Source organism: Phyllostomus discolor, chromosome 2 (assembly GCF_004126475.2).
Source record: "Phyllostomus discolor isolate MPI-MPIP mPhyDis1 chromosome 2, mPhyDis1.pri.v3, whole genome shotgun sequence".
Lineage (NCBI taxonomy): Eukaryota > Metazoa > Chordata > Mammalia > Chiroptera > Phyllostomidae > Phyllostomus > Phyllostomus discolor.
Genome location: NC_040904.2, coordinates 89335733 through 89352986, shown reverse-complemented (window position 1 = coordinate 89352986; position 17254 = coordinate 89335733). Strand labels below are relative to the sequence as shown.

Genomic DNA, 17254 nt, shown 5'->3' with positions numbered 1-17254 from the left:
TTGCTTTCCAATTCTGCTTATCCTGTTCCTACCACACTAAAATAAGCTTAAGATTTCTATATAAAATAAGTCCTATTCTATCATTAAGATGGTTTATTTACCCCTCCTTACTGCCCCAGCAAAATAAAATCCCTAAAGTCACATTTCCCAAACTCCCAAAATTACTATGAAGTTTTAACCACCTTACTCTATCTCTCTTTCACTGTCTCTGCCCCATGCTCTCCAAATATTTCAAGAAAGAGAATTCTATGACAAAGGATCCCTGTGGTAGGGTCTTGATAGGGGGAGCCCAGAGAAAAGCCATTTTTCCCATCTGGAAATTAAAGTTTAACAGCCACAGATAGGTCTGTACCCACAGCACATATGTGTTTTATGTATGTGTGAGGTGCAACAGGAATGTGATAGAGGAACCTTGGGCCAGCCCTCCACATTGTCCTTGGCTCCCAACAAGCACGAGATTCCCAAAAGCTGGTTCTGGAAGTAACAGCTTTGGAGTGGGAGGTCCTGCCAACACATTGCTGACCCAGGCAAATGAATCTGCACATAGTAAGTCAGAACTCATTGACAGGAAGCAAGAGTGGAAGTGGCCACATCTTCGAAGATCCCCAGGCCTAAGGTAGGAAGGAAAAAGGAGACGGGGAAAAATTTTAAATATTAGTTCACTGAATTGAAATTCTAAACTGCATTTGGCAAGACGAGGCATAGAGACAAAAATTGGTTATGTCCACTTTGCTGAGTATTCAAACATCACTAGGAATGGAACAAACACCAGTGTGGTTTCTAATGGGATGCAATATATGACTGATAATATTCTTGACAAAATGATCTAACAGGCATCGACTCACAAGGAAGCAATCAGTCCAGATTATACCTGTTTTCTCATAATTAAATGAACTCACTTGTTTTGTGTGGCAATTAGCCATATCCATATAATAAAAATCCACAGAGCTATGCCTCTAAGATGTGTATAGTTGAGAAAGGCAACTGATTGGTGTTTCTCTCACACTTCCTCCCTTTTGTTCTCTAAAAAATAAGTAAAGAAAATCTTTTTAAAGACATGCTTTTAAATAAGTAAAAGCATCCATCCTGGTTTCAGTGATACAATTCTAGTTAAAAGGGTGTTTTTGTAATTGGGGAAATTTTTATATATACTATAGCAATGTTAAATGTCTTGGTTGTGATAAATTGTGATTATAAAGGATTTCATATGTGTATGCAATCTCTAACATTGTTTTATGATTATTGAGTTATAAATGTATATCTACACAAAATATACAAAGAAAATTGCATTAGCGATTGAAAATTGATTAATGAGGTGCAGAATATATGGGTGTTATACTAACTTTTACATTTGAAAATTTTAAAATAAAAACATTTAAAAATAAAATAAAATAATTGCAGATATGAAAAGATCCTTTTGAAATACAAGTCAGATCGTGACACTGCTTAGAACCTTCTCATGGATCTCATTTCCTTGAAAGGAAAAACCAAAGTCCATGTTATGCAATGACCTTCCAGGTCTTCCCTTAGGTGTCTCCTACGTCATGTACCCTTACCTCTGACCTCTTCTCTAGCACCCTCCTTTTGCTATTCCTTGATCATGTTTAACATTGCTACCACAGGCTGGAATGCTCTTTCCCCAGAAATGGCAAACTTTACTTTTATTTTTATTTTATAGAGAGAGGGGAAGGGAAGAAGGAAGACAGGAAAAGAAACATCAATACTCTTGCACCCAGGAATCTGGCCCACAACCCAGGCATGTGCCCTGACCAGGAATCAACCAGTAGCCCTTTGGTTCACAGGCAGAACCCAATCCACTGAGCAACACCAGCAGATCAAGTAAACTTACTTTTAAGTCTTTCCTCAAATGTCACTTTTTCAAAAAGGTGACCCCCCCTATTTAAAATCACAAGCTATTTCTCAACCCCTGTCAGCACCATTTATCCCTCTGACTGTTCTCCAGCTTTCTAGATGAATGATGAGTGAAAATGGATTGTAAGTTACTTAGGAATCAATATTTAGAAAATTGATCTTCGTCCTCGAACGTGTTACTGCATGATTAATATAACACAGCTATACTCTGATGCAATGACCTGACCTGTGAGTGGGGAGCTACAAAACAAACAAAGAGGGCAGGAATGTATGTTGGGTGAAATGTTAATGACCTGCAAAGATTAAGGGAGTAAGAAGTCTGAGACCTAGATTTAAGGACCAGTTGTGCTTTTAGTTGCTGGGTGACTTTGGATTATCTGTTGCCTACATGGCAATGATCATAATATTTATGTCACAGGATTGAAAGAATTAAAAAATATATGCAACACACTTAACAAATTGAAGGTCTATGCAAATGTTGATTATGACTATTTTATTAAATGTGTCTTAGCTCTTTTTTATTGATTGATTTTACAGAGAAAGAGAGGAAGGGAGAAAGAGAAAAACACTGATTTGTTGTTCCATTTATTTATGCATGTATTGGTTGCTCCTTGTATGTGCCCTGACCGGAGATTAAACTTCCAACCTTGGAGTATTGGGACGATTCTCTAACCAACTAACCGAGTTAAGGCCTAGCATTTCTACTCTTCAATGTTAAGTTTCCCCAAACAAAATGTTTCCCTGACTTACCAGCCTGCTTCCCATCACTAGGCTATATTGAGAAATTTGCATAGCTAGCACCAACAACAGGATTTGAGTATTGCTAGCAAAGTTAGTAAATTAGGAATTTGTGCTGCTCAGAACAATGGTGAGAATGTGAGTTCTTTGATTAACTCATATTTTGCCTTTATTCTCTGCAGAAAATGTAATTTGAGAGACTATAAACACACATTCCTTAAAAAGTCACTTGTTGAGAAAGAAGCAATGATATAAAGTCATAATTCTTTTACTGAATCATTTTGCCTAATTTTAGTGTAAAGCAAGGTCAGAAGGCAGAAGGATAGAGAAGAGGAGAGCATTATTCTTCATACATTACTCCCTTCACACCCTATTCTGCTTTCACCTCCAACTTTGAGATAAAAACATTTATTTAAAAAGTAATAATAATAGTATCTCACTTTTGGACATGATCTAGAGACCTGTTTGCAGAATATACTCACCTCAGCAGAAGTGATCCAGAAATTATATTCAAGAAGAGGCTTGATATGGGCCAGTTCGGCAATGCCCAGCACAGACCTAAAAGAAGGAAGAAGACTGAAGAAACCACTACCCTTGACATGGTTAAAAAATTTATGATAAATAGCTCAGACTATATTAAAGAAAATAGATCAAGGCGGTAGACACACAATATAATATACTGATGATGTATTCTAGAATTTTACACCTGAAACCTGTATAATTTTATTATCCAATGTCACCCAATAAATTCAATAAAAATTTAAATAAATAAATACAGAGAAGCCAATAAAAAAAGAAAATAGATCAAGGTATGACAACCCTATAGCAGTAGCCTCAGTTATCCTTACTGCCAATTCTGATCTCTGGACCCAAAAAGTCTCTAGTAAGACTAGTAATAGCACTGGTGTGAAAGAGGAAATAGCTCAATTTTAATGAGCTTCAAATGGAAAAGAAGAAATAGAAAAGCTACTTACCATTGAACAGTCCATAGGTTGGAAAATGGATTCTTGTAAGCGATCTCACTGTTTGCTGGAGCTCACATTCTCCTGGCAGATGTCAATGTTGTTCCTAAATTGATTTTTAAGTCAAGTGATTCGGCCCTGTCCTTTCCCCACATTGAGTGTAATTTTAATTCCAGAGGGAAGTATAAAGTGTTGATGTGCTCAGAAAAGAAGTGCTATGAAGTGAGAATACATTATTTGTCTTTCTTCAAGGCAAACTGACAAAAGAAGTAGAACATTGTGCTGTGGTGATCATGCAAGTGTGCCTTTCAGCTTTGTACTGCAGGGAAGAGTAATTGGTCAATGGCTCTAACTTGAACTTCACCATTATCTTCATGCCTATACTGGAATTCCCATCTGCTACCCCAGCTACTGAGTGTAGCAGACAGGCCTTCTGAGGTAGACCATTCTTAATGGTTAACACTTGAGGGCTGCTCATTAATCTTGCTTAAACTTTCTTAGCACTACACTGCAGATCAAAACTCTTCTACGCAAACCACCTTGCGTCTCCCTCACAGAGGTAAGAAATACATCGTGGTCTGACAGTCCTGCCAGCCTCCTGGCTCCCTTCTCATTTCCCTTCACAGCTGTTTTCTTTTTTCTTTTTTTTTTTTAATTAACAGCAGCTTTTTTTTTTTTTTTAGATTTTATTTATTTATTTATTTTTAGAGAGGGAAGGGAGGGAGATAGAGAGAGAGAGAGAGAGAGAGAGAAACATCAATGTGCAGTTGCTGGGGGTTATGGCCTGCAACCCAGGAATGTACCATGGCTGGGAATCAAACCTGGGACACTTTGGTTCCCAGCCCGCGCTCAATCCACTGAGCTACGCCAGCCAGGGCTCACAGCTGTTTTCTACAATAAATCGCTTGCACACCTGAAACTGTCTTTGGGTTTGCTTCTTGGTGGACATAAACAAATGTAGATATGGTGCCAGGAACAGTCAGAGAAAACATGATAACATGGAATTCTAGAACTGGCTCACTGACCTGCTGATGAACACGAAAGGGCATGATTCTGAATGCTGCGTGAGGGGTGGATAGTCCCTGACACACAGTGGCAGTCCAGTTATTAAAGATTTCACTGAAGGTGACCTGAAAGTGCCTGGTGGAAGGGAATTCCCTTGCAAATGCAATAATTCAAACATTTGGAATATGTAGGTGTAAAAGGGTCTACAAAAATAGTGGAGTTAGCTGGTTATTGGCAAGTTCTATTAATGACCATCAATAGGATAATGAGAAACTGAGAGCCATTAACAAGTTTTCAAAGACTAAGTATGAGATATGAGAGCCAGAACCCTTCAGTGGGTTTTTTTTTTTATAAGATTTGTTTGTTTTTGGAGTGAGAGGAAGGGAGGGAGAAAGGAGAGGGAAACATCAATGTATGGTTGCCTCTTGTGCACATGCCCCAGACTGGGGACCTGGTCCACAACCCAGGCATGTACCCTGACTAAGAATTTAACTGATGACCCTTTGGTTCACAGGCTGGCACTCAATCCACTGAATCACACCAGCCAGGGCTCTAGTAGTTTAAAGAGGTCCATATTTTGTGTTTCCAGAAGAACGGACATAGCTGAGCAGTAAACAGAATCTCTAATAGCTGAAGTTGCAAAGACTTAAAATTTTAGCAAAGGACAAGTCTATTATGCTCAAGTAAGCAACCTGGTTGGGAAAACCTTGGACCCTGAAATATTGCGTGGGGACATTGGAAGGAACACCCGTGAGAATGTCAGCTCCATAGACCCCTATGAATTCTCAGAACTTGCAGAGGTGGTCCATGGTCCCCTAGTAAGAACTAGCACTGCCTTGGCTGGTGTAGCTCAGTGGGTTGAGCTCAGGCCTGCGAACCAAGGGGTCACCAGTTCGATTCCCAGTCAGGGCACATGCTTGGGTTCCAGAACAGGTCCCCAATAGGGGGTATGAGAAAGGCAACCATGCACTGATGTTTCTCTCCCTCTGGTTCCCTTCCCCTCTCTCTAAAAATAAATACATAAAATCTAAAAAACAAACAAACAAAAAAACTAGCACTATCTTTGTGCTGGAAGATGCTGCACAGGCTCCCTCCCCTCAAAAACTCCAAACTGCTCTCCCAGCCACTAGGCAAATGACTGAGTTAAATTCCAACATAATCCAGCTAGGGAAGTGATGGGCCTGGCAAAGGAGAAAAGAGAATATGCACCAAAGTATCTGCAGATATTAATTAGCCAGCATGTATTGGCAGGAGATAAGGGAGTAATTCCCAAATTAGATTTTTAGAGCAATTGATCAAGAGAACTAAAACACAACACTAGATAGTCAAAAATTCATTGATTTGGGGGGGACACTTTCGCTTTGCACAGGATTTAACATCCTAGCAAGGATCCCAGGAGATGGGGCAAATTTATAGCTTGGCTGATTCTTAGAAGACCAGAGAAAGTGATTGCCAGCACTGGGCAAAGTATGAATGCCCAAGCCGCCCTGGAAGAGGGTAGAAGAGAGACGGAAGAGGCTGAGCAAAGTGGGTCTGGAAGGATGGAAAGGTTACATGTGAGGTCAGATACCCACCAGAGGTTGCTCCTCAGGTGGGTCCAGAGGATCCAGCATTCACCAAGGCCATCAGGACCGTGCTGGACAGGAGACACAGCATAACTGAGAAGGTCATTGGTCCTCTGCAGATAGTGCTGATGTAAGTGAGCCAGTCACAGAGCTGGACTTGATAATGTCATTCTGGCAACGATGGCCCTAAAATAAATGATGGCACTTAACCAGCAGAAACCAGGAGGCTGCAATTACTAGGAAGGATAGAGAACAGCCAAGGGGCTTGCTTCATTCACTGGGGTCCATGGAGATGGTCACTAAAGCATGACTCCCTACCAGCAAAATAGATCGGCAATCAATAGGGACGCACATACATACGCTATATAAATACATGCACATAATTCACTTGAAAGTAAACAATTACTTTTGTCTTTCTTTTCCCCAGTTTTCTTTAGATATCATTGACATAACATTGTACAAGTTTAAGGTGTACAATGATTTGATATATGTATTCATTGCAGGAAGGAATGCTTCTTTGCTTGTACAATCAGAAGTCAAGAATAGAGAAGGAATTCTCCAGCTAGAGTTTTACAAAACTGATAAAGGTGGTATTTTAGTGTCCAAAAAAAAAAAAAAAACCCCAAAAGCAAACAGAGGAGCAAGAGGCTGAAGGCAGTCACCCTTGTTAAGAGCCACCATCTCTGGCTCAGCTCCTAGACAGACCTGAGCTGATTTTCAGATTCAGAACCTACTAGGTGATGAGATGCCTGGCATCCTGGGAGGAAGGACCGGCCATGTACCACCATGACAACCCCTTCTCCAAAGGGATCTACAATCATTTAACAATGTGACTATATACTGGAAGAAAGAAATAAGACATTTTGAAAACTATTGGACACAAGGTCTGAATTAACATTGATATTCAAATTATCATCATGGCCTACCTCCCTACCCTCCCTTTTGTTAGATTAGGGGTTTAAAAGAGCCAGGTCCTGACTGGGGTTCCAGCTAATAACTAGCTCACTTGTTTTGTGAATAGACCCTGGGGATCATTTCCTCAGCATCTGAAAGCATAATTGGAATAAGTTGTACTTGACAGTTGAAGTAACCCCCATTTAAATCCTTGGCCTATTATGTAACAGCTATCATAGTGGGGAGGCCTATTCACAACCTCTGAAACTGCTTTCTATCTGGTATGAGATTTTAAATTCTCTAGTTATGAAACTCAGTTTGAGGTAGCCTATAATCAGTATTTTGTAGCATCAAGAATGGGTTGGCTGGGAGGTAATATGGCCAGTTAAGATTTCAACAACTGGTTAAAGATGCTTTGAACAAGAAATAAGGCGATGGTAGTAGAATTGCAAGAGAGACAAAATTAAGCAAGATGTGTATGTGTTTGACTCTACTGGAGCTTAAAAAGGGGTGTTTAAAGGAGGTGTTATGTTTCTGCCTTTAGATGACTGGGTGGATGATAATACATCTCAAAAGAGAAGAATAACAGGAGATTGAAAGTTGGTGGGGAAGACAATGTGTTTATTTTTTACTATGAAGAGCATAATGAGATATGCTAAAACTTGGGTCAGTGATACAATAAAAAAAAGGTTGGGCTAGAAATACATGTAGTCAGCACAGACGTGGTGGTTGAAACAGAGGTTGGTGGATCTGCATGGAGAAATAGATAAGGCTGCTCTAGGAATGCATGAGGGATGATTAAGAACAGAGAAATGAATCCTATGGGACATCAATGTTTTAGGAATTAGGTGGGAAAAGAGACAGAAAACCCATTAGACCAGAATGGAAAAGAACTAGATACAGTGCCCTCGGCGGTCCTGGGATCTGTCTCTTGCTTCAACAAGGTTTGGAAGGAACAGACCTAGGGACGCCTCTCCTTCCCAACTCCCTCCACCTTCTTTTTTAGTCACCATCTTTGAAACCACCTCAGCCTTCCTCAGCCTCCGAGACCAGCCGGCACCGTTTTCTCGACCTTAATTCTTCACTGCCGAACAACCATGAGCTCCCAAATTCTCCAGAATTATTCTACCGAGGTGGAGTCAGCGGTCAACCGCCTGGCCAACCTGCATCTGTGGGCCTCCTACACCTACCTCTCTTTGGGCTTCTATTTCGACCAGGACGATGTGGCTCTGAAAGGCGTGGGCCACTTCCGAGAGTTGGCGGAGGAGAAGTGTGAGGGCTCTGAGCATCTCCTAAAGCTGCAAAACCAGCGCGGTGGCCGCATTCTTCTCCAGGAGGTGGTGAAGCCTTCCCAAGATGAGTGGGGTAAAACTTAGGATGCCATGGAAGCAGCCTTGGCTTTGGAGAAGACCTTGAACCAGGCCCTTTTGGATCTGCATGCCCTGGCTTCTACCTGCACAGACCCTCATCTCTGTGACTTCCTGGAGAACCATTTCCTGGACGAGGAGGTGAAGCTCCTCAGGAAGATGGGCGACCACCTGACTAACATCTGCAGGCTGGGCGGCCCCCAGGCTGGGATGGGAGAGTATCTCTTCGAAAGGCTCACCCTCAAGCATGACTAGGGAGCCTTTGGAGCCCAGAGGCCTTTGAGGGGTCCCTCTGCATCCCCCTGGTGTCTGGCTTTGGCCTGAGCCTGATAACCCTGAAACCCCGCCCTGGAACCCTCTCCCATTGCATTGGACCAAATGGAAACAATAAACCTTTCTGCAGGAAAAAAAAAAAAGAAAGAACTAGATAGAGTAAGAAGATTGTTTAGAAAGTTAAGCAACTGTGAAAAGGGGGAGAGAATAGTAGTTGTTATTTTTTTTAAATAAGAGGGAACTTTTAATTATTATTATTTTTAAAACATTTTTTATTTTTATTTTATTATTTTTAATATATTTTATTGATTATGCTATTACAGTTATCCCATTTCCCCCCTTCATTCCCCTCTACCCTGCACACCCTCTCCCACCCACATTTCCCCCATTTAGTTCATGTCCATGTGTTGTAAGTTCTTTAGCTTCTACATTACCCATACTATTCTTGCCTTCCCTCTGTCTATTGTCCACCTACCATCTATACTAATTATTCTCTGTACCTTTTCCCCCTCCCTCGTCCTCCCACTCTCCTGTTGCTAACCCTCCATGTGATCTCCACTTCTGTGGTTCTGTTCCTGTTCTTTTTTTAAAAAAATACTTTATTTATTTAGTTTCAGAAAGGAAAGGAGGGAGAAAGAGAGAGAGAGAGAGAGAGAGAAACATCAATGTGCAGTTGCTGGGGGTCATGGCCTGCAACCCAGGCATGTGCCCTGACTGGGAATCGAACCTGCAACACTTAGGTTCCTAGCCTGCACTCAATCCACTGAGCTACGCCAGCCAGGTTGCTCTGTTCCTGTTCTAGCTGTTAGCTTAATTTGTTTTTGTTTTTGTTTTAGATGCAGTTGTTAATAATTGTGAGTTTGCTGACATTTTACTGTAAATGTTTTTTATCTTCTTTTTCTTAGATAAGTTCCTTTAACATTTCATATAGTAAGGGCCTGGTGATGATAAACTCCTTTAACTTGACCTTATCTGAGAGGCACTTTATCTGCCCTTCCATTCGAAATGAAAGCTTTGCTGGATAGAGCAATCTTGGATGTAGGTCCTTGCTGTTCATGACTTGGAATACTTCTTTCCAGCCCCTTCTTGCATGTGAGGTCTCTTTTGAGAAATCAGCTTACAGTCTGATGGGAACTCCTTTGTAGGTAACTGTCTCCTTATCTCTTGCTGCTTCTAGGATTCTCTCCTTCATTTTAATCTTGGCTAATGTAATTATGATGTGCCTTGGTGTGTTCCTTCTTGGGTCCAACTTCTTTGGGACTCTCTGAGCTTCTTGGATTTCCTGGAAGTCTATTTCCTTTGCCAGAGGGGGAAGTTCTCCTTTATTACTTGTTCAAATAACTTTTCCACCCGTTGCTCTTCCTCTCCTCCTTCTGGTACCCCTATAATTCAGCTGTTGAAACGTTTAAAGATGTCCTGGAGGTTCCTAAGCCTCTTCTCATTTTTTTGAATTCTTGTTTCTCCGTTCTTTTCTAGTTGTATGTTTCCTTCTTCCTTCTGGCCCACTCCATTGATGTGAGACCCAGCTTTCATGCCATCACTATTGGTTCCCTGTGCATTTTCCTTCATTTCACTTAGTGTAACCTTCATTTTTTTATCTAATTTATGACCAAATTCAACCAATTCTGTGAGCATCCTGATCACCAGTGCTTAGAACTGTGCATCAGATAGGTTGGCTATCTCTTGGTTGCTGAGTTTTATTATCTCTGGGGCGTTGATCTGTTCTTCTGTTTGAGCCTTTTTTTGTTTTGTTTTGTTTTGTCACACCTGTTACTTGTGAAGGGTGGAGCCTTAGGTGTTCGCCAGGGTGGGTCAACCCAGTCACTGTTTGTGATGCTGTATGTGGGGGTAGGGTCTGAGAGGGAACAATGGCACTTGCTCCACTCTCTGTCAGGTTTCAGTCACTTTCACTGCTTCCTCCAAGCAAACTGGGCCTTTCTGGTGCTGATTCCTGTGTGGGTGGGCTTGTGTACGTTCTAGGATCCTGTGGGTTTCTCTAACGAACTTTCCTGTGAGGCTGGGAGTCTGTCCCTGGGCCTCAACCCCCACAGGTGTTGTCAATTGATGTTTTGAGACTTCATTTCCCGGTGCTGGGACCCCGGGCTGCGTGGTCTGTCTCAGTACCCAGTTTTGCCTGGTTTATCTGCACATGAATGTGGAACCACTCAGTCAGCCAGCTGCCTTGCGCATAGGGCCTTGCTTCACCATCGCCACCTTGCTGGGTCTGACCATTGCCACCCCACACCTAAGGTCTGCCAGCTACCACCTGCACACCCAGGGCCCGCCCTCTGCTGTCTTGCATGCCCGGGGTGCCTTGGGTGCCCAGTGCTGCTGCTTTCTGTGCTGCAACCCCTCTCTGCCTGGCTGTAAGACTTTGCCCCACCTACTGGTCTGGATGAATATGTCTATTTTAACTCCTTGATTGTCAGACTTCCATACAGTTCAATTTTCTGTCATTTCTGGTTGTTATTTTGTTTCTAAATTGTTGTTGTCCTTATTTTGGTTGTGCAAGGAGGCACAGTGTGTCTACCTATACCTCCATCTTGGCTGAAAGTCCAGAATGGTAGTTTAAATACAAAGATAGTGTGTGTAGTTTTACTTTAAGTGGGACAGGCTTAAAAACGTTTGGGCAGAATTTGTGAAGAAGGAGAAGTAGAAAACTCAAGAAGGAACAAAAGTGACTGGTAGGGACATAAAAGGGAGTAGATTGGGTTTATTTTACTTGGCCTGAGTTCCCATCCTTCCTCGTCTACAGTCCTCAGATAGTATGGCAACTGCTCAGGGATCCAAAAGTTCTTAACACCAATCTTCAGTCATGTCAGGAGGACAACACAAATTGAGCTTTCCAATTCTAACATTTTTAACACATACCATTTGTTTCATAGGAAACAGATCTTGATAAAATGCACTCAATATGCAAGGAGGACGATGAGAAAGGATTTGATTTGACCAGCCAAGGACACAGTTAAGTCCCATTTTCAGGCTATACCTAAATTTGCAACTCTTTTTGGAAAACCTACAGCCAAATAAATTCCCTGTCCAGTCACTAAAAGTCATCCTCCCTACTTCCTTCTCTGAGACAGCAGCTCTGTTCTAGCCCCATTATCTGAGTTAGACAGAACAAAGGAGGATAGACTTACTGGTCCGGATTCTGAATTTCAGATTCTCCTAATACTGACCATTATGTATAGGTTTAATATGATTTCAAACCTACTTATTTATGACCTAAATGAGGTGGTTTTAATCCATTTGTTTATGATAGTAACAAAGACAAAAAATATTAATTTTTTTTAGAAGTAAAGTTAGTTTGATATAAGTGAAGTAAGGATATCATCATTCTATATCTGTTGCTATTGATAAGCAGTCAGCAGCCCAGTAGCTAATGGGCCCCACTGAAGACTTATACATAAAAACAAGTGGAGAAGCAACTATGGCAAGGGGATATTTAGACTAAACATTGAAAGTTTGTGAGGACTATATGAGAGTTTCAGTTTGGGCAAAGTCAACTCTTCCCTAACCTAAAAACTTTCCCAAACACTCTTAGCGCATTCTCTTGTCTTGGGAAGGCATTCCACACAGATGGTGGTGATAAACCACCCTAGCATCCAGGTGAAAGACATTAGCCCATCTACCAAAGTGAAGTCTTCGTTTTCTAGCAACAGGGAACTTTTGCTTTTACACTGGCAGCTGGAAATCAGCTTTAGGTTGGATGCAATGTCTGCAAAGTGCCTACTGCATAAAAAGACACACCTCATGTTAAATGTGGACTATATTTCTTTTTTTAGAAAATATTTTATATATTTTTATTTTTTATTTTTTGGGGGCCATTTTAATGTTCTGTACAATAAAATAAATAGTTTAGTTCTCTTGATGGCTGCCGATATGTAAGCCGTTGTAATGGTGTAGTATGCAGAAACATCACAGTCAAGTTTTCCTGATTGGTGCATAGTCTTCAATAATTACAAGGAGTTACTTGTGTGAAACTGCTGTCAAACCAGTCAGCCTGCATCTATACATCCATCATTTTCAGGACGAGTGGTAACCTGGGCATATTTTCCTCAAATAACCTTGCCTCCTTGTGTCACAAGGCCCAAATCACTTATGTTCACCTAGATGATAGTGCCTTTGGTAATAATACCCAAAGTTGTATAAAGTGGGGATGAGGGATCCTCCTTTGTACCAAGTATTAGCAGGCAAAAGGTGGCCTTCAGCCGGCGATGTGTTAGATGGGCCTTCTTGAAACGTAAGCCCATTGGCCTAATGAATCTTTCATATTTGGCTGGTTTTCGAGTAAAACCATCTCCAACAAAGCAGACTTTAGTAACCATACTCTTCTATGTTTTTTCCTTTCTCTTTCCTGTTTGAATAACTTTTAATGCCTCTCTTTCTCCCTTTGGGCAGAGGGACTTCCCATTTTTTCTGCTTTCTCTTTTCGTTTTTGTTTAATCCTATTGGAAAGTAGTTTAGCTTGGGACTGTCCCTCTCAGCCCAGTAGATAGGCAGGTGCTGCTCCTTTTGGAGTCTTTTCATCATTCTTTCTTTTGGTGTTTCTCTTTTCATGCATCTTGATATTCTTTTCATTTGTATTTTCTCAGCATGGTGCCGTTTATGGTAGAGCTTGGCCTTCAGACTAATCATCTTTTTTGCCTTCTTTGAAAGTTTTGGGCCCCTCAACCTTCCTTGTTTCCCTTTTTCTCATGGTAATCCAAACGATATCCATAGCGCTTTACAGTATATCTCAATATACTCATTCTGTGGCCTGGTTACCTCTGGCGGCCTGGGGCAGTCCCTGGCATGTGAAGAAGCTTTCAACTTTCGGGTCTCAGAGACCCACAAACCAACTTCACTGCAACCTTCAACAGGAAAGGGACACTTCTCTATTTTTATTTTTAGGGAGAGAGGAAGGGAGGGAGAGAGAGAGAAACATCAGTCTGGGAGAGAAACCTCAATCAGTTGCCTCTCACATGCACCCAGCACCCAGGGACAAACCTGGAATCCAGGGTTGTGCCCTGACCAGAACCACACTGGGGACCTTTCGCTTTGTGAAGCCACAACCAACCAAGTAGCCACACTAGTCAGAGATGGACTTTATTTCTTTACCTCCCCTTGCCTGGAACAATAGTGTGATTTTTCTGTTGTTTGTTTGGAGCTGGGGTTTATTTTTATTATTTTTTTATTAAGAGATATTATCTTGGCTCTACCCAGGTTGCTCAGCTGGTTAGAGCAAAATCCAGATACACTAATGTTGTGAATTCGATCCCTAGTCAGGGCACATACAAGACTAAACCGATGAATGCATAAATAAGTGGAATAACAAATCATGTTTCTCTCTCTCTCTCTAAAAATCAATAAAAAAAAATATATTTTTAATAAACTTTTTTTTAAACAAACGGACTTTATTTTTAAAGATTTAATTTATTTATTTTTAGAGAGGGAAGGGTGGGAGAAAGAGAGAGAGAGAGAAACATCAATGTGTGGTTGCTGGGGGCTGTGGCCTGCAACCCAGGCATGTGCCCTGACTGGGAATCGAACCTGCGATGCTTTGGTTCATAGCCTGTGCTCAATCCACTGAGCTACGCCAGCCAGGGCTAAACTTCTTTTTTTAAAGATTTTATTTATTTATTCTTAGAGAGGGAAGGGAGGGAGATAGAGAGAGAGAGAGAAACATCAATGTGAGGTTGCTGGGGGTTATGGCCTGCAACCCAGGCATGTACCCTGGCTGGGAATCAAACCTGCGACACTTTGGTTTTCAGCCCGCACTCAATCCACTGAGCTACACCAGCCAGGGCTTAATAAAAATATTTTTAAGAAAGATAATATCTTGTATGCCATTGGCTTGTGAAATCATAATTCCCACAAAGAAATAAATTGCTGAGCAAGTCAATTCAGTCTCTGAGCATGACTATTGCTGCCCCTCGAAACAAAGAACAAAAGAAAACACTGTTGTTCCATGATTCAGAAGAAATTTTTTCAAAAGAAGATAAAAGCAAAAGTGCCCATTTATTCTCAGTCAGAAGATAAGATCTGTAATTATTGTTCTAAAGTAGAAATTAGTTCAATAGTCCAATTAGTTCAATAGTCCTTTTAAGTGGGAATTTCTTGAAATGAAGAATGTGGCAGAAGTTGGGAACATTTTTCAGTACAATTTTGTTTTCCTCCTCAGAAGGCTAAAGAACTCAGTAGCTGTCCATTCCACCTGGAAGTGATACTGAGCCATATTTTCCAAACTGTTTCCCAGAAACTTAGGTTTCAGCAGATACCTCATGTGTTTTATTTCTTAACCAGAGTCACTCCACTTTTATATATTACATATTGGTTCTCCATAAACATTTACTCTTTGGAGCATGTTCCTCTAATTAAAAAAAAAGATTTTGAAAATACAATGCACTTATAAATACTTAACTGATAATATAGCACATGAAATATATTTGAAATAGGTAATGCATTTTTATTTCAGAACTCTGTTATTAACATAAATATTAAGATGCAAATATTCATAATTTTTTCTTTTTAATAGCTTTACCCTACAGCCTAGGTTATTTTTTTTAAGAAGTACTACGTTATTTACTTTCTTTTTTTTAAAATGATTTAAAAAATATTTTCTTTTTATTTATTTATTTTTAGAGAGGGGGGAGGGAGAAAGAGAGGGACAGAAACATCAGTGTGTGGTTGCCTCTCTCTTGGCCCACACTGGGGACCTGGCCTGCAACCCAGGCACGTACCCTGACTGGAAATCAAACCAGTGATCCTTTAGTTCACAGCCCATGCTCAATCCACTGAGCTACAACAGCCAGGGCCCTAGGTTATTTTTTTTTAATAGTTTTACATTCTGTTAGTGACTGCTTTTGAGCATTGAGGTATATACTGAACCCTAAACTTAAGTTGGGGTAACATGATTTAGAGTAATTTGTTGCAACTAATTAAGATTCTTGTCTGAACCAGGTGCTATGCTGACTGCCAGGAGAATAAAGATGACTTTGATAGTTCAGTTTGTTCATTGTTTCCACGTATGAGTAAATCATACGGTACTTGTCTTTCTTTGACTGGCTTGTGAAGGGGGACCCAAAAAACTCCAAAATTTATTTATAAAAAAATGTGTATTTTGCTCTGGCTGGTGTAGCTCAGTGGATTGAGCATTGGCCTATGAACCAAAGAGTCACTGGTTTGATTCCCAGTCAAGGCACATGCCTGGTTTGTGGGCCCGGTCCCCAGTAGAGGGTATGTGAGAGGTAAACCACACATTGATGTTTCTCTCCCTTTCTTTCTCCTTCCCTTCCCATCTCTCTAAAAATAAATGAATAAATAATCTTTAAAATAAGTTTTTAAAAATTGTGTATTTATTCTTACATGTATAAAGTTCAGTCACCTGCAAAGCACTCTCCATTTGATGCAATACACCTATTGAGATGTTTTTTCCACTGCTCGAAACAGTTTTTGAACTCGTCAATTCTGATACCTTTTAATGCTTCTGCCATTTTTTGTTTCATCCCTTCCACATTGACAAAACATTTCTGTTTGAGGACTTTTTTATCCAGGGAAACAAAAAAATAAGTCACTGGGGTGAGATTAGGTGAATAGGGAGGGTGTGGCATGGGGATCATGCTGTTTTTGGTTAAAAATTGCTGAATACTCAGCACTGTGTGGGCAGGTGTGCTCGTACATCACCCATCATGAAACGGGAAACACACTGAGTCTTCAAAAAAATTCACTGAAGCCAAACACATCCTCTTACAACAATGCCAGCTGATACACTGATACAGATAGGTTCCTAGAACACTGACCTAGTGAGGGAAGCCTGTACTTTAAAGAGCCCCAACCTCTAGAAGATAATTCCATTTTTTGTGGCCCCCCCCCCCCCCCCATATTTCATTTAGCATACTGTTCTCCAGGACCATTCATGCTGTTGCAGAGAGTAAACAGCAAAACAAACTCATAGACAGAGAACAGGCTGACAGCTATGGGGTGCAGGTGGCTTGGGGGTAGAGGGATTGAGGGAAAAAAGGGTAAAAAAAAGAACTCGTGAGCATAGAAAACAGTGTGGTGATTGTGGGGAGTGTGGTCAGGGAGGTGGAAGAAAGTATGGGGGTATAAATGGTGATAGAAAAAAGATGACTTTGACAATTTGAGTATCATAGTCTGGTAATAGAGTCATGTCAGTCTGTGATCAGCATTTACATCGTAAATGCAGCAGTGCAGAGAGGCATGTGTACTCAAAAGGGACTTGGGTGGGATGAGGGAGACAGGAGGAAGACAGGAGGAAGCTGCTGCAGCAACCTGAATAACTAGCATTGATTGAGCCTCTATTCTGAGCTAAATACAGTTCAAGGGGGATAGACCTGGATAGACCAAGGGGGACCCAAACATGGGTCCTCTGTTGCCCTCTGGATCATGCAGTCTGAGAAAATAAAGTTAAACAAATAAAATCCCAGAAATATACAGAATTACACCTTCAAATGAATTCTGTGAAGGAAAGAGTAGGAGAATAACAGGAGCAAAATCTTTTAGAGATACTTAAAGAATGTATTACACGTGCTAATTATCACTGCAGAGGTGATAGTATTACAATATATAAATGTTC

At 40.9% G+C, this 17254-nt stretch overlaps 2 pseudogenes; one reads left to right on the top strand and one right to left on the bottom strand.

Annotated features, from left to right (window-relative positions):
* The first annotated feature begins 7943 nt into the window (after positions 1-7943).
* On the top strand, positions 7944-8807 carry LOC114490586 (annotated as a pseudogene).
* A 3767-nt stretch (positions 8808-12574) lies between these two features.
* Positions 12575-16575, bottom strand: LOC114488671 (annotated as a pseudogene).
* Positions 16576-17254: the final 679 nt, after the last annotated feature.